This window comes from Mustela nigripes, chromosome 15, assembly GCF_022355385.1.
Source record: "Mustela nigripes isolate SB6536 chromosome 15, MUSNIG.SB6536, whole genome shotgun sequence".
NCBI classification, from domain to species: domain Eukaryota; kingdom Metazoa; phylum Chordata; class Mammalia; order Carnivora; family Mustelidae; genus Mustela; species Mustela nigripes.
Window position 1 is genome coordinate 59,225,728 of NC_081571.1, and position 18,714 is coordinate 59,244,441.

An 18,714-nucleotide genomic window follows, 5' to 3' on the forward strand; every position below is an offset into this window, starting at 1 on the left:
TATATAAATAAGATCTTATGTTAAAAAATAAAGATTAACTCCCTAGAGTTTTTCCATTTTTACTGCATAAAATTTCAGCTTGGAGAGTGAGTCATGATTGCTTACATATTACCACTGATGACTCAAATTTTCATCTATTTTTAAAGGCTGGTGTATGTATACACAGTATGATAAATACTATGTTCCTTTATTTAACTTGGTGCTAGTCACCCAGTTGAGGAGAACTTACTCAGGCTAGTTCTCTTGAGTATTATCTGATGTAAATAAAGCATCATAAATCTAGTGCTCCAAGAATGTAAACAACTGGGTTCTAAAAGATTTATTCTACACAAAGGTGATAAAAGGAATGACAGTGTTTTCCTAAGTATATTAAATTTGTTTTCTAAGGAATTTTGTTTTTATAAGCAGATAGAATGTGGGTGTAATTATAGGAAATAGCCATAGCTTTAAAACATAAAAAAACTGCTGTTGAAAATAGTGTCTTATTGCAACAATAAAATTTTCGTAATTAAATATATTGCTTAAGTGGATTAGGGCTATTTCCTCAATCTCTACTTCAATTTTATATGTTATAACTAAAATTTTTTTTAGTCTTAGGGGAATAAATCAAAGACAAAGAATAGAGTTTGCTGAAGGAAAATTGGTCTAGAAAGAAAAATATGGCTAAATCTTGTCAGTATTAAAATACAAAATAAATTTGATAAAAATACTCATAAAATGAACCATCTAGTTCAATTAATTTTGTTGTAGTCTATAAACATACTGTTATAGATTATTAAAATAATGTCTAAATATTTAAGGGCATACAAGCTTATAAGTGAGAAGAAGAAACAGTCATTAAAACACAGTAATATAATCTAGCCTTAGACAAGGGCCATAAGTACCTATCCTGCCTTCAGTGTCCATACTCTGTTTTCAGATATTTGTTTAGCTTTATATCATTTTCCATGGAACAAATCTGAACGCAGTTGAGACCTAAACAATGCGGGGATTAGGGACATTGCCTTCCTAAAAACTTAATTACTAATAGCCTTGTGTTAACTGGGAGCCTTACTGGTAACACGAACTGTCAAACTCATATATTTTATATGCTATATGTATTATATGATACATTGTTACAATAAAGTAAACTAGAGAAAAGAAAATATTACTGAGAAAGTTATAAGGATGGCTGGATGGCTCAGTCAAGTAAGCATCTACCTTCACCTCAAGTCATGATCTCAGGGTCCTGGGATAGAGCCCCGTGTTGGGTTCCCTGACCAGTGGGGAGTTTGCTTCTCCCTCTGCCTCTGCCCCTCCCCCACTTGTGTGCATGCTCTCTCTCTCTTAAATAAATAAACTAAAATGCTTTAAAAAGAGAAAAAATAAATTATAAGGAAGAAAAAATACATTTATAGTACTGTAGTTATTTTTAAAAATCTGCATATAAATAGACCTGCAGAATTCAAACCCATGTTGTTCAAAGTCAACTGTAATTTTATCTACTTGAGTACAAGTATATAAGTTATACTTATTAGCATCTTACTAATATCCACAAACAAATGATGCATTATTAAAGACTATGTTTACGTAAATAGGATGAGGAACTAATTATAAAGATAATGTCATATGCTCAAAATTCAATTATGCATTAAATTTGAGTTAAATTTTCATATTAAGTGACCCTTGGGTCTTATTTTAGGCATTTACTCTCATGTTTACTAAACATTTTTTCTGTTGCATTGACTAGACATTTTATATATTCCAATGTAAGGATTAATCTTAATATGCACATATAACTCCACGCCTAGGATTTGAAATAAATCAGTGTTTGGCTATTATAGTAGAACTAGTAGAAATGCTGTGGTGTTCTTATCCTTTCGTGTTACTTTCCCTTCACAGAGAATGATATCTCCCATACTTGAAACAGTTCATTGCTTTTCTCAAAGTTCAGAACCCAAGTATGTATATAGGATCCGTCAACATTTCATTTGCACTTAAAATTGTCTTGCCCTCAGATAGCATCTTAACTATTTCCTCACTTCCTTTAGGTCTTTACCCAAAGCTCAGCTTTTCAGGAAGGATTTCCAGGCCTTTCTAAAATTTCATTCCTGTTTCCATTTCAATAATTTATGTTCCTTTTTATTGGTATATTTTTAATAACTCATGAAATTTACTTCATATATTGTATATTGTGTATCTTCTCCCCTGAAATGTAATCACTACCAAAGAAATAGTTGTTTTATTTTAGGTATTCTTTTTCTGCAATGTCCAATACAGAGTATCTACTCAGTGGGTATTTGCCCAGTAGATGAGCTTTGAAATAATAAATAAATAAATGAGTGAAACTGAATATCATTCAAGTGCACATGAGATAGACCTAGTACCTACTATCTTAAAGCTTAACTAACTTTTTATCTAATTGAACCATAAGGATATATGACATTATAAATAACTCCAGCCACTTATTTTATAAGAATTAAAATTTTTTTCTGAAATGTTCTGAAATCTTTCCTGAAATAAAAAAATATATTTTCAGAAATATAATTCTATTATATTAAAATGAAATTAATTGATTATATAAATAAATTTTCATATTTTCACTAATTTTGTTTTTATAAAATTATCAAAACTTAGAACAGATTGACTTAGATTTTTCTTTCCTTTACTTTGCCTGCAACTGGAAATCAACTTTAGATGATTGCACATACCTTAAGATCCTGGTAACTTATTGCCAAGAAAACATTTTCAGTCTCAGAATAGTTAACGCACACATATGCTTGCATGTATACACGCAGACACAAACACCAGGCAAGTATTATGTATTTCTTATAATATCATGAACGGTATTCTACTACTATTATAAAAGTATTAAAGAATTCATCATATTTGCATTTGGCTCTCTGTATCACCGTGTATGGATGGTTGTCATTGTAAAGCAATATTATTTATTTTTGGATAGAATAAATTCTGTTTAGCCTGCCAAGTGAAGCAGAAGCTCTCAGAGAAGGAACTAATAAAAGTTCTTCCAAAGTAGAAGTCTAGTAAAGTAGAAACTGTGTGCAATGTTTAGGAATTAGAAAAATAGAGTACTGAAATCAGTTATTTTTTCTTTAACTTTAAAGACTTTGTTTTTCCTTCCAGACATCTTTACTTATTTATTTATTGTTATTTGAATATAGCTGAAACAAAGTGTTACATTAGTTTCAACTGTACAACATAGTTATTCAGCTACTCTATACCTTATTGCTGTACTTACCACAAATCTGTTACCATACAATGCTGTTAAATTACTGATTATATTCTCTCTGCTGTGACTTTTACTCCTGTGACTTATTCATTTCATTTAAGTTAATAATCTTGATAAGAATTATCTGACAATACATTTTTGCTAAGTTATGTAATTTATTTTTATGTGAAATGAATAATTAAATATTTACATATCTATTATTTATAATTAATTAATTACAACATATTTTCATTTCTTAGGGCTGCTATCAGAAATCACTCAGAAATTTATTCTTTCACAGCTCAGGAGGCCAGAAGTAGGAAATGAAAATGTCTGCAGGGCCACACTCCTCTAGAGGCTCTTGGGAAGAGTGTTTGTGTTTCTTCTCTGGTAGATTCAGGTGTTCCTTGGCTTGTGGCTACATCACTGCAATCTCAGCCTCCTTCCTCATACGACCTTATCTTTTTCAGTATATCTGATCTCCCTCTGCCCCTCTCATAAAGATATTTGCAATGGCATTTAGGACCACCTTGGAAAGCCCACAATAGATAAGGAGGGCATTCAAATATAGGAAAGGCCTGACCAGACATAGTCTGAGCAAGATAAGGAGGATGTCCATGCAGAAGCAAGGCCTGGTATTCAGTTTCAGAACCTAAATGGTTGAAGTGAATGTTGGATGAGGTAGTTTACTATGGGCTCTGTTCTTTATAGCACATTTTTCCTGAATATGCCAGAATAACAGTCTTATCCATCTCCCATTAATGAATAATTTTTGTAGCTGCTCATATAGGACTAAAAAAGTCAATCTGGTCATAGTCGGACTACCTTCTGACACCTTCTAAGTTCCTCTGGTGGGGAGGGTGCTTGCTTACTTGCTACTCTATACCAAGTTCGCTGGTTGATCAATAAAGGCTGTTCCCTCAGCCCTTGTTTTCTCTGTTAAGTAACCCACTAAATGTGCATTTGTTATCTGTCCCTCTGTGTAAGTCTTTGAGGGACAAGGGGAGGGTTGCAAGTGGGCCTTAGAAAACTATAGCAAATATGTTAATACTTTGGCTACTGACTTGCTATGTCTGAAGTCTTTCATCTTATATCCAGGAGTCTTGTGTCTTCCCTCAGCATCCATGAAACTGTGGCAGATTAATTTTGTTAGCTTGCAAGTGGAATAAATTACCAGGCACTTCACATTTGATGGAGAGTTTTCATACATGGATTATTTCATCATGAGGAATCAGAGTCTAAAATTGTGTCTGGAATGGCATGACAGAGCAAGTAGAACATCTGTGAGGGGAGAAATCATAGCAAGGAATATTCATGTTACTTGTATTCCTGGGAGTCCAAATGGCAGAGTGACAGATTATCCAGGGGGTACTAACAGTGGCCCCTGTGTGTCAGGTGCCCAGTGGAGTCAAAGGGAGAGAGAGTGACAGCAGTAATAATGGACTGATTAAATACAGGGACATTTATCAAATAATTTAACCGAGTGTATATTCAGGCTGGTCATTGTTGTAGCAGAGTATTAAAATTATGAAAAAGGTGAAAACAAGAATGAGTGGCATTATATTGGCATGGGAAACATCATTGTTAACTCGTGGTTTATAAATGCACATAGATAATTATAGAAATGAATACACATGCAAGCGTATGTTGATATATGTATAAATGTCTGTGTGTATCCTTGCATTCTCTGTCACTGTGGAAGAGAGAGACTTGGATCAATGATTCTCAAATTAATAACCATAAACCCAACCAGTACCATGACTGTGGGAAGAGATCTGATCATCTAGGGTCTGATTATCTAGGGATAGATAGGAGCAATACAAGAGGAACCTGTAACCCTCTGTACTGTCAAAAATAAAGAATGAATCAACTTATGAAGGGATATACCAGAAACCTGAAAAAGTTCCCATTGGCCATATCTATGCAATTTGAGCCTCAAAAATAAAAAAAATGCTTATATAAATTAGAATTCGTTGAACAAATAGGATATCATGAATCCATACTGATATAAATGAAATAATGAGGACACTGAAATTAGATAAGAGGATATGGAGGGGCCCCTGGGTGGCTTACATGATCCAACTCTTGATTTTTGGCTCAGGTCATGATCTCGGGGTCCTGAGTTGGAGTCCCACATCCAGCTCCCCACTCAGCAAGGAGTCTGCATCCTCCTTTTCCTTCTCCTGGTGCCCTTCCCACCACTCACATGAACTCTCTCTCTCTCAAATAAATGAATAAATAGATCTTTAAAAAAAAAGAAAAGATGAGATTGATATAATATTAAGTGACCTCTTACGAACTAGCTAATTAAAAACAGAGAAAAAAAATAACTATATTAGGGAAATCTGGCAGACATCGTATTAATCATCAATCAAAATGAATATTATCAGGGCGCCTGGGTGGCTCAATGGGTTAGGGCCTCTCCCTTCAGCTCAGGTCATGATCCCAGGGTCCTGGGATCGAGCCTTACATCGGGCTCTCTGCTCACCAGGGAACCTGCTTCCTCCTCTCTCTCTCTGCCTGCCTCTCTGCCTACTTGTGATCTCTGTCTGTTAAATAAATAAAAGAAAATCTTTTAAAAAAAAGAATATTATCAATAACAGTACAAATGAAAATTGTGGCTTCTATAGTAGTCCACCATCTAAGGAACATAGCACCATGTCTGCAATATTCCAAAAATATATAACTTATATTATGCATTTTTTGAATATTATCATCTGATAAATCCAATTTGAAGATCATACTACTAAATAATTGGCCTATAAAATTCAAATGTAACAAGACTATGGAACTTAAAGAAAGTCAAACTGTTTCAGACTAAAGAAGACTAAAGATTGACATTATATTGCGTGTTTATTAATTTATGTATTTATCTGTTCAGTGTATCTCCCATTATAAAATTAGCTTGATTTGAGTAGGAGCATATATTCTTAATACATATTTGCTGAATGAAAATATAAAATAAAATTAAATAATCAAGTAACATAAAATAAAGAAGAGAAAAAATAAACCAAAGACCTAACAACACAATGCAGCAATTATTGTAGACTAGATCATTTTTCTATTAAGCACATCTTTAGGATGATTGGTGAAAATTGAAGGGTATCTATGGATGAAAAAGTAATAGTATATAAATATTAATTTTCTTAATGCTGTTATCTTTTTCATGATTTGTAGGAAAGTATTTGTTAGAAGGAAATTCAGGTAGCTTCAGTTTGCAGAAATTGTGTTGCTTCATTAACTAAAGGTGAAGACATAAATATATTCCTTCAAATAATTAGTTAAAATATTGTATTTTTGAAAATGTACCCACCCCATAAAGAAACATTTAAAAAATTTTAATGTGGAAAAGAAAGAACTTGAAAATTTAAGTTTATATTTATAAATGTTTATTATTAAATATTGCATTATGCAATACAATATTTTTAGAGAAGTAAAATTCTGTCTGGGACATGACTGTGTGTTCTCACCAGGAGTCATTCTTGGAGTCTAAATTTGGCTTTTCAATCCTACTGCATTTTCCTGAGTCACAAGTGTGCCTATGATTGTTTTCTTCATTATTATTCCTTCCTGCATATTTGTCTTTATTTATCAGCTTCTTTTTCCTAGATTTTTTCAAGCATATCAATTGATGAGTATCTAACCAGACTGTATCAATATTATAAGTTAAAAGTGAATTATCTGCATCACATGAAATTATTTAAGATCCTTAGCCCTTATTTTCTCCCTTTATTTGTACTTAACTCTGAATCACACAAAAGGTAAAAATGAATTTTAATTATTTTATTTTCTTGTCATTTTTTCCAATTGATTCATATTTTTTTCTAAAAAATATATATTTGTGTGAAAATTCTTCCAAAGAAATATGTTGCAGTTGAAAAAATTGTGAGTAGAACTTTTCTTTTACCAATCTATATTTAACAATGAAAAGAGGGACAATTGACTCTGTAGATATTTGGAAATGCTTGGTACCTAACCAATCAAACTTTACTGAAACCAAAGAGAAATATATTCATTTGGCAGTATTACATGATCGTAAGTGAATATAGAATATTGTAGCTTCTCTAAAGAATGGGCATTATGCAAAAATGAAGTTCAACAAAATGAATAGTGCTTATAGATATCTTTATTCTACCTAGTTTTATAAGTTTCTTCTTAGCTAGAATGTTAAGGCTTTCAAGATGACATTTTCCTAATTTTTTTCTTTAATTCCCATCATCTATTTCACCCATCCCCCAACCCAACCTCCCTTCTGGTAACCATCAGTTTGTTCTGTATAGTTCAGAATCTGTTTCTTGATTTGCATTTCTCTCTCTTTTCTTCTTTTGTTTTGTTTCTTAAATTCTACATTTGAGTGAAATCATGTGGTATTTGTCTTTCTCTGACTAGCTTATTTTGCTTAGCATTATACTCTGTAGATCCATCCATGTTGCTTAAATGTTAAGATTTCATTCTTTTTATGACTGAATAATATTCTATTGCATATATATATATATATATATATATATATATATATATGCAGATAGATAGATCTCCCTATCTTTCTGTCTGTCTATATCTATCTATTCATCTATTTGATATATATCACCTTTTCTTTATATCACCTCTTCTTTGTCCATTCTTCTATCAGTTGACACATGGGTTGCTTCCATAATTTGGCTATTGGAAATAACACTGCAGTAAAAGGGCATGCATGTATCCCTATAAATTAGTTTCTTTTGCGGGGGGTGAATACCCAATAGTGCAATTATTGGATCATTAATTTTACTTCTATTTTAATTTTTTTGAGGAACCTCTATGCTGTCTTCCACAATGGCTGCACCAGTTTGCATCCCCTCCAATAGTGAAAGAGGGTTCTTTTTTCTCTATATTCTTGCTGAAGTTTACTACTTGTGTTTTTGATTCTAGCCATTCTGACAGGTGGAAGGTGATATTTCATTGTTTTTCTAATTAGCATTTCTCTGATGTTGAGCATCTTTTCATGTGTCTGTTGGCCATCTGTATGTCTTCTTTTAAAAATGTCTGTACGGTCTTCTGCCTGTTTTTTAATTGGATTATTTGTTTGTTAAGTGTTGACTTTTATAAGTTCTTCATGTATTTTAGATACCAACCGTTTACCGGATATGTCATTTGCAAATATCTTCTCCCATTTAGTAAGGTCTCTTTTAGTTTTGTTAAATGTTTCCTTTGCTGTGCAGAAGCTTTTTTATTTTGAGGTAGTTCCAGTAGTTTATTTTTGCTTTTATTTCTGTGCCTCAAGAAACATATCTAGAAAAATGCTGCTATTGCCTATATCAGAGAAATTACTGCCTGTGTTCTCTTTTAGGATTTTTATGATTTCAGGTCTCACATTTAGTTCTTTAATACACTTTGAATTCATTTTTGAATTTTTAAAGATCTTTGCCTCTTTGGTCAAGTTTATTCTTGGATATTTTATCACATTGGGTGCAGTTGTAAATAGGATTTCTTTCTTAATTTCTCTTTCAGTTGCTTCACTACTAGTGTATAGAAATGCAATAGTTTTCTGTACATCAATTTTATATACTGTGACATTACTGAATTCATTTCTCAGTTATAGCAGTTTTTTGATGGAGTCTTTCAGATTTTCAAGCCATCTGCAAGTAGTGGAAGTTTTACTTCTTCTTTACCAATTTGGATGCTTTTTATTCATTTTTCTTGTCTGATTGCTTGGCTAGGACTTCCAATACTATGTTGAATAAAAATTCTGAGAATGGACATCCTTGTCTTGTTCCTCATCTTAGGGGAAAAATTCTCAGTTTTTCACCATTAAATATGATGTTAGTTGTAGATTTTTCATATATGACCTTTATTACAGTGAGGTACATTCCCCCTAAACCTACTTCACTGAGGCCTAAATCTTAATAGATCAAGTTAATCCTAATGTTACACAAAATGAGATACAGAATGGAAAAAAGTAAGCTGGAAAGAAACCATCTTTTTGAAAGATGACTAAATCTTGATAATTTTTTACAAACAGTAGGGCCACGGTCATCTTATCGACTTCTCACATCAGTTCACTCTACATGTTCATTTCATCTTTGGGAAGAAGGAATACTTTGCTAGTAATGGGCATAGGAAGGGAGCCCATAAGTAAATGCTTAAAAGAACAAGTTATATCAAATGTCCCTAGACAGTAAACTCTGGGACTTGGAAGAATTCTTTATAACTTGTAATATATTCCACTTTCTTTGATAAACATCTAGAGACAATATATGTATTTTGTTTTAATCAATGGTAACTTCCATTAAATTTACTATTTTGGAACTGGGTATTTTTCCTAATAAGGAAATAAAATAATGATGTAATAGGCCAAATAGTAGTTATACTTGTAGTGAATGTAGTATAATATATAAACTTGCCAAATCACTAAGTTGTATACCTTAAAGTAATATAACATTGCATGTCAACTATACTCAAATAAAAAAAAAATTCCATATCAGAGCCTATCAGTTATTTTAAGTACATTATCAGTCTTCCATTAAGTTGAGGGAAAAAATGTTCACTTTGTGTTTTGCATGGCACTGTGTGTGTATGTCTGTGTGACTGTTAATGTATTATGTATTAGAGACTCTCCATTATTTTTTTTTCCTTCAGGTATATGTCCTATTTTATAAAAATCCTTTTCAAAATGAGGTTCTTTAAAAGAATATAGCATTGGACTCTGTGTAATCAGTGCAGGACACTGCTAGTACCATAAAATTCCTTATTCTATTTCTACCTGTATTAAGGCAACAGCAACATGAATTAGTTTTTATAATAGCCATATTACAATTGGAAATTGCTCTTCACTGGTTTTGTTTATAGTTAAGGCTGTCTTTTTATATACTGGTATGAAAACATGTTTATTATTCTTGTGAAGTTATTTGAGATGTATTAAATTCTACTATTAATGTTATCCTGGGCTTTTTGGACATCACCTAGTATCCTTTTAAATCCTGAATTCATTATCAAGGACATTTACAATAACAATATTATTATGCACTCTATTTTGTTACAATTATTATGGACTCTATTCTGTTTCCAAAATACATTATTCTAGTTTTACTTCTAAAGAAATATTTTTTCTGGAACACTTGTAACTGTAATATAAATTAAATAACATCTTCAAAATTTTGGAAAGTAACCTTGAAAAATTAAAGGAGATCCTTCTACTTGTTATTGAAAGCCAAAGTCATGGGTAGAATGTTCAGTTTACATTGTGGCAATTTCAATATCTTGTTAAAATGCAACAAGAAAAACTGTGTCAGAAAGCATATCTGAATATGCTTTCAAAAAGCCTTGTTATAGCCCCAAAGGTAGACTTCTGATTAAATATATTTTTATTCTTAATGTAATAGTTACAAGAATTTAAGGTAACAGTGAAAAAACATTCTCTTGTGCAATTTGTTTATTTGTGTTTATGTGGCTTTCCAGAATGTCTTCAAGTTGCACTAGGTAATATTGTTGAGCATTTCACTGAAAATTGAAAAAACAAACTTCACAAATTTGTGTCTCAGATTTGGCCTATGCTTATTTAAGTTTATTATTTCTACCTTCTTTTTCCCTAGATGAAATCTTCATGGATTTCATGAAATCATCTGATATATGAATTATTTTCATATATCAGAATTTTCAGAACCTTGCAGCAAAAATTATTTTTTATACATAATGTTGTGATATTATAAAAGATATAAGACTCTTAATCTCACAAAACAAACAGGGTTGCTGGGGGAGGTTAGGGAGAGAGTAGTTGGGTTATGAACATTGAGGTGGCTATGTGCTATGGTGAGTGCTGTGAAATGTGTAAGCCTGATGATTCACAGACCTGTATCCCCGGGGCAAATAATACATTATATGTTAATAAAAATAATTTAAAAAATATGTGGCTGATGAGTCAACAAAGAAATGAGTGAATCTTTGAGTCTTTGTTTCTTATGGGAGAATAAATACATCATTTCTCTGCAGTTACAAGTGTAGAGTTCTTGAGATAGGGATAAATGGAACTTGGGTGGCACTCAATAAATGGTTGTCGAATAAAAAAAAATCTCTATATAGGATTCTAACACATATATTCAGTACTCACTTTATCCTGTGTTTCAGATCTGTGGAGACCTCCAATTCCTTGATCTTTATAATCTGCCACAATGTCACTTGTTTAGTCTTCCTTAACTATTAATCACGGATTCCATCCTTCATTTCTTCAACCTTTCCGAGACTGCTGTCTTTCAGTCCTGTCACCCTTCTTCCAAAGCACAATTTCTGATTATAAATGAAATTACTTGAAGAAATTTTTATCCTTTCTTGACTTAATAAACTGGAAATGATTTTTTTTATAAGACTAGCAAGGGCCACAAACATTTCACTAGGGTTGAAGATTCTAAAGTACTCCTAATGTTCCTGTGTGTGTGTGTGTGATGAGGGTGGGCTATTGTGCAAATCAAATCAACTTATAGATAAAAATTAAGTCTTATCATATTACAATGTTTAAAGCTTTTCATTTATATTTTTAAAAATATATTGAGAACTTTATTTACTTATAGTTTACTTATATAAAGTTTAGAAAGAAAATAGGAACTATGTGTATCCTATTAGTGACAACTCATATAACTAAGGACTATAGTGGGAGGAAAGAATATGGGTGAGGATAAAACAGTTTTCTTCATATTTTTCTCTATAAAATCTATATAATCTCCTCTACTCTAAATTTAACATTTGATTACAGGTTTTCTGTGTAATTAATAAAAAAATAAAACATGAAGAGGGTTTTTTTTCCCCACGTGAGGATATTTGAGGTATTGTGATAACTGCTGTGATCAACATTATATAAAGAAAAAATATCATCTCCTAAATCAGAGAATAGATCTTGTTTTTAGGGAAACATTAGGTAAATCTATTTCAGACTTACATAACACTTTCAGATACGACATAAATAAATGACTACATCACTTATAATAATACCACAATAATAACAATTTAATGAAGAAGAGGTAAGTTTAGTATAAAATCTCTATAAAGGAAAGACTGAGCATCACAGTAAGTGATAAAAACCTATAGTAATTGGCCTGTAAGTGTATTCCCTATAAATGAAATAAATAGAAAGATGCTTATACCATCTACACTTAGAATGCCATACATAATAAGGATGGGTGTTTAGAGAGGATTGCTCTTACTGTTGGTATTCCCCCCAGCCATTTTCTGATATAGCTTTCCACACTAACTGCAAATATCAAACAACCAAAATCATTAGCCGGTAAAGTGTTGTCTTCAAAATGCCAAGAGAGAATTCCCTGTTGAACTTTAGAGTGCTCTAATTCAGTAAGTTCAAAAGTTAATGGATTCATTCTTGTTTAACAAAGGCATGTACAGAAACATACCACTTTTATATACTCTAGTGCCTCAAAATCCACAGTGTAATTATTCAATTGCTGTTAATTAAGGCTGATAACTCAGAAATCAGGAAGCTATATGTTGTCATTGGAAATGAATAAAATCTTGACACTTGCAGTGATGTGGATAGAGCTAGATTGTATTATCCTAAGCGAAATAAGTCAGTCAGAGATAGACAAATACCATATGATTTCCTCATATGTAGAATTTAAGAAACAAAATGGATGAACATAGGGGAAATGAGAAAAAAGAGAGGGAAGCAAATTTTAAGGAACTCTTGACTATAGAGGAGACACTGAGGGTTGCTGGAAGGGAGGTGGGCAGGGAACGAGCTAAAGGGATGATGGGTCCTAAGGAGGACATTTGTCGTGAGCACTGGGTATTAATATGTAAGTGATGAATCACTAAACTCTACTCCTAAAATCAATATTAAACTCCATGTTAATTAACTAGAATTTAAATAAAACTTAAAAAAATAGAAATGAATAAAACTTTCATGTAGACTTCTGTAATAATATCTAAGTTAATGGTCTTATTTAAATTTCATTGACATTTATGACAAACTTGAACTTTTTAGCGAGGGTGACAGGACTGTGCTGATTCCATGCATGTTTAAGGTGTTTTGACTGTTCGTAAAAATGCATGACCTTAAGAAGATAATTTTACTATGCCTGAGATATTTTTTAGTCAATTTAATTCTTTCCTTTTTGCAATTAACTAAATTCAGTTTGCTCATTCATTCATTCATTCATTTATTGAGTATAGTTGAAACACAGTGTTACATTAGTTTCAGGTATATAATAGTGGTTGAACTGCTCATGTTATGCTATTCTCTCCGTAGCTTTAAAAAATAATTTATATATTTTATGTTACTTTAAAAAGTATGTGCATTATAGAATTAAACTCTAAAAAAGTGACACAGAAGAAATTTAGTAACACTTGGTAAAAGGTTAAATCAAAGGAAAATTATTAATTAACCTGAAAAATTATATACATTCATAAATTTTTACCATATGTCTTCTTTTGAGTACACAAAAAATTTACTGTAATTTTGACCTTTAATAATACACATGTGATTTTTCTTAACATAAACTGTTGAAAATAATTCCCACACTGCCTTTCCCACTAATGAGCATACCTCTCCTCTCTCTTAATAACTAAACTAATGAAAGCCAATTAACTTAATGGAAATCACAGCAAAATATTGTCAGGGTAGTAAATCTTCCTCAAAAGTATATTGTAATATTGGGATCTAAAATAAAACTATACTTCCTTAGAATATAACCTTCTATATTTTTCCCTTAACAGTACAGATAATTGAGCTGACTATTCACATAGCAAATCAAAGAGTAAGCTATTCCTGCTACTAAAATCACTATGATTTATGACTGATGGCCAGCCTGATTGATATTCACTCACCTTACTTTTTCCAGATAAATGCTAATTGTGCTAATTGTTATTATTTTTGGAAATGTCTACAATAAAAATTCATTAGTAATATTTTTGTACTTTTAAATATGAAATTATATTTATAAAAAAACTCATCAAAAATATAAAATGATCAATGAGAAAAATAGTGGTTTTTGGTGTTTAGTAAACTAATCCAGGCCTTGAGATTCTTTATAGAAACACCATATAGCAAAAATATGGTCAAATAAAAAAGAAAAATAAACTTTCTATTCAGGTATATATCTAGATATCTTCTTAATTTAGATGCAAAGATACTCAAGAACTCATTCACAGAATCTGCCTCATGTAGAGAAAATATTTAGGATATTTTAAATAGCAATTACCTATAAGAGGAATATATAGTAAATCACAATTTTCATTTTCCCATAAGTATACTGAAGGTTATTTTTATTTACCTTATATATCATAGAATGTAATGTAGCAGACATTCAGTTAATATCATGAAGTAGACTGTGTTAAAGAATGAAGAAAGGTTTTTTGGACATATATGTATATATACATATGTATATTTATTTATAAGTTATTTCCATAATTTAGATCCAAGTAAAATATTTGAGAAGACTTTATAAATATCTTTTCAATTATTTTTACCAAAGGTCCAAACTGTGAAGAAAAAGAGTAGAACTAATTGGCATTTGAGATCCAGTGATGTGATTATTTTGCAATTGTCAGTGAGATGTTTGCAAATTAGTTTGGTAAAATTATAAAACTATACAAAGGTATGTTTAAAATTATGTAAGGATGTGTGATGTATTAGAAAATACTCTAAGATTAATCAACTTATGCATGATATTGAAAAGACACCCAAGGAATTTGAAGAAGAGAGAATGGTAATGTGGAATTGTTATTCAGTTAGATATTGCAATAATCACCTCACTTTAATTCCACTTCCCGAATGACTCATTTCCAACAATTAAAGACATGATGACAGGAGAGAGATCAATTTCACAACAATATGTCTTCAATAACACAGTACTTTTTTTACAATGAGAAAAAGATCATCCAGGGAAATGATAACTGTGCTTCAGACAGTTTGGGCAATACCAACAAGAGATTAGTGATTGTTAGAAAGTAAAAAATTCCCCCCAAACAAATTGTCCCCCAGTGAAACATTGAGTTACTTGTTACATTTGGTTTTGACTAGGAGAAGCTGGCCTTGACATCTGCTATTTTACTGAGCTTATTATTACTCCAGATGGCAACTTCAAACTGTTCTACAGTGTTCCACTTCTGGAGAATAACAATTTTTTGCTTTCAGAACACAAGACCCTTATCTTCATGCCACTGTTTCCATTACAATTTGTTAAAATATTTCATCAGTAAGATTTAAGGATACAAATACAACAGAGATATTGGTAAAGCTTTTGCTAAATCACATAAGTAATCTCAGGAAGCAGGTATTGTTTAAATACTAAAATTGTTTTGTTACAAATGTAGTAAAATCACCTTTTAAACTCTTCTTAGGTAAATAACTCCACAATTTCCTATAAAACGAAAGAAAATAAAGCATAGTACCTAGAAGAAATCTAAAGTACAAACCATAAGTATAAAGAGTAATTCATAAATTCAGCAGATGTCAAATACAGTGTCAAGAAGATGACTCCCCAAAATAAAAGTGTGTCCATACTAATATCTCAGATAATCAGTTGATCACAATTTTCCAGGTAGTTTAATTAATTACTCCTCCTAATGAAATTATGGGGTGCAGCTTCTGTGTAGGGGCTTTGTTTGAAAGGAGGATAATCATGGAATAGGAACTAAATGAAAGATACGACAAATAAGGCACATGTACCTGAAGAGGCCTATTGATGAGTCAGGGTAAGGAGAAAAAGACTGCAGTATCAGTTGATTGGGAATAAGTAAATTTAAGCTGCATAAAATTAAACAAACAAACAAACAAACAATCCTGACATTTGCACTCAAACTGCACTCTAAGAGTAATTGTTGCTAAGCTTGATATCTTTTTCATGAAACTTCTTAAAGTGCTTGTTTCAAATAAACTACTCTCATTCACAGATAAGTAATTGAAAAAGAAATATAAAAGCCCAGCAAATAAAAATGGTGAAAGAAATGCAACTGGTATTTGAAGAACTGGAATGTTAGAGACAGAAAACCAGAGCAAGAGAGTTGGGAGGAGGAGTGAAGACAAAGAGTGACCCAGAAATGTATATGAAAGTCCACTGAGTCTATTGTTAAATAAAAGCATGTGCACCTGCAAAGGGAAGCTCCACAAGGCTACAAAAATTAGTAGGGAGATGTAGGGTGAATATTTCCAGAGTTCACGGAGAGACTTAAGACATCCAAATTCCTATCAGCCAGAGTAGAGATACTTCATTGAATTTCTGTGATATTTAGTGAAGATCTCAGAAAATTCATACATTAATATTGGATCTAACTTACTCCTAGAAATAAAGCAACTCTAAACAGACTACAACATACGTTAAAATGAAGACATCAAATGATAATGCCAATCCACAATTTAATGGCATCCAAATTTCAATAATAGTTTATCCAAAGAAAGATGACAAAATCCACATAATAACCAGAGAGGAATTACCAATTTCAGTATTAAATCAAAAATTACTAGACATTGGGCGCCTGGGTGGCTCAGTGGGTTAAGCCGCTGCCTTCGGCTCAGGTCATGATCTCAGGGTCCTGGGATCGAGTCCCACATCGGGCTCTCTGCTCAGCAGGGAGCCTGTTTCCTCCTCTCTCTCTCTCTGCCTGCCTCTCTGCCTACTTGTGATCTCTCTCTGTCAAATAAATAAATAAAATCTTTAAAAAAAAAATTACTAGACGAAATTTCTACTTATAGCCTTATCAATGATTAATATATGATTTGCCATACGGCACAGAAAAATAATTGGAAAACAACAAAACTGGACAAAATTCATTTAAGAAACCCCACCTCTGTTTCTGACATTGAAAAGCATACAACACAGAATTCTGATTTCTAAGTAAAGGAAAACAAAGTGAGCTCACTGGGTGACCTAGATTTTTATATGTAACCTATTTCCTACTTTCTACAGAAGTTGACACTCTGGTAACACCCAGTGGTCTTTTTGAATTGAAGAGAAAAAGGAAAATGGGAATCCACAGCAATTGAAATCTCTGAAGAGTTCCAGGGGAAAGAGGAAAACCCAGTGATCTTCAAAAATATGCAAATATAATTCACTGAAATGTTAGACTGAATAATAACCTGTTCATAGACACTTTCATGGGTCCTGGCAATGAGAAAGTGGTTGAGAGTAATAAGAAATTATTTCTAAAACTCACACAGAGTTGGGAACCATTCAATTTTCTACCAATAAGAGTGGGGGAATTTTGTTTAATAGCTGTGGCATTCAGTAGAGATCCCAGAAAGGTAATACCTTAATAGTAGTTCAACTCTAAATATATAGTAAAGGCTAGTCTGCGCTGATAAAACTTACTTATTAATGAGCTTTGATCAAATTTTCCCAATTTTATTTTTAAAACTTATCAACTTAAGGATCTATAAAACTCAGGTAATACCAATCTGGACACATTCAAAGAATATAATACCTTAGTTCATCATGGTCACATTGCTGAAAAACAAATATGAAGGGACTATGTTGAAATCTATAAATTAAAAGACACACAGTTGTAAATGGTGACTTACACTTAATAAATTACATAGAGACCAAAGAAAAATCGAGTAATATCTTTAAAGTACTCAGGGCTAGGGTTGCAGGGATGATCAGTCAGAACTTCCATATTCAATGAACATATTTATCAAGAAAAAGTAACAAAGCAAAGGCAATTTTGATCAATTAAATGTTCATAAATTAATTGTTAGCTGACCCAATATATAATAGTCCAGCTGACGAGAAATTATACCAAAATGAAATTTGGATTTGCGAGAGGAAATGATGACATCAGAAACGGTAAATATGCCTGTCACATGCTTATTATTCAAGCATAAAAAAGAAGGAAACCCTGTGATACACAACAATATTGATTGATCTGGAAAACATTATGTTAAGCGAAATAAGCCAGAGGGAAACACAGATATTGTATGATCTCACCTAGATGTGGAATAAAAATAAGAAAAAAGAAGTCAAACTTATAGAAACAGTAGAATGTTGGTTGCTAGGAACTGGGAGTGGGGAGAAATGGGCAGATATTGGTCAGAGGATACAAATTTCCATTTGTAAGATGAGGAGGTTCTGAGAATTTAATGTACAGTATGGTAATTATAGCTAATTATTCTTTATTGTATATTTGAAATTTGCTGAGGGAACAGATCTTAGGGTTCCTCACCACACACACACACACACACACAAAGTAACTATGCGTTGTGTTAGGTGTTTACTTTAATGTGATAATCATTTCACAAAATATATGTATCAAAACATCATTATATATGTTCAGTTTTCTTTATCAATTTTATCTCAGTACAACTAGAAAAAAACAAAAACTCAAGGAAAGAAAAAAGGCATGGGGATATACAGAACACAATCTTTTTCTCCTCTCAATTTCTTTAAAGGACACTGAGTATTTGGGGCGCCTGGGTGGGTCAGTGGGTTAAAGTCTCTGCCTTCGGTCCAGGTCATGATACCAGGGTGCTGGGATCGAGCCCCACATCAGGCTCTCTGCTCAGCAGGGAGCCTGCTTCCCTTCCTCTCTCT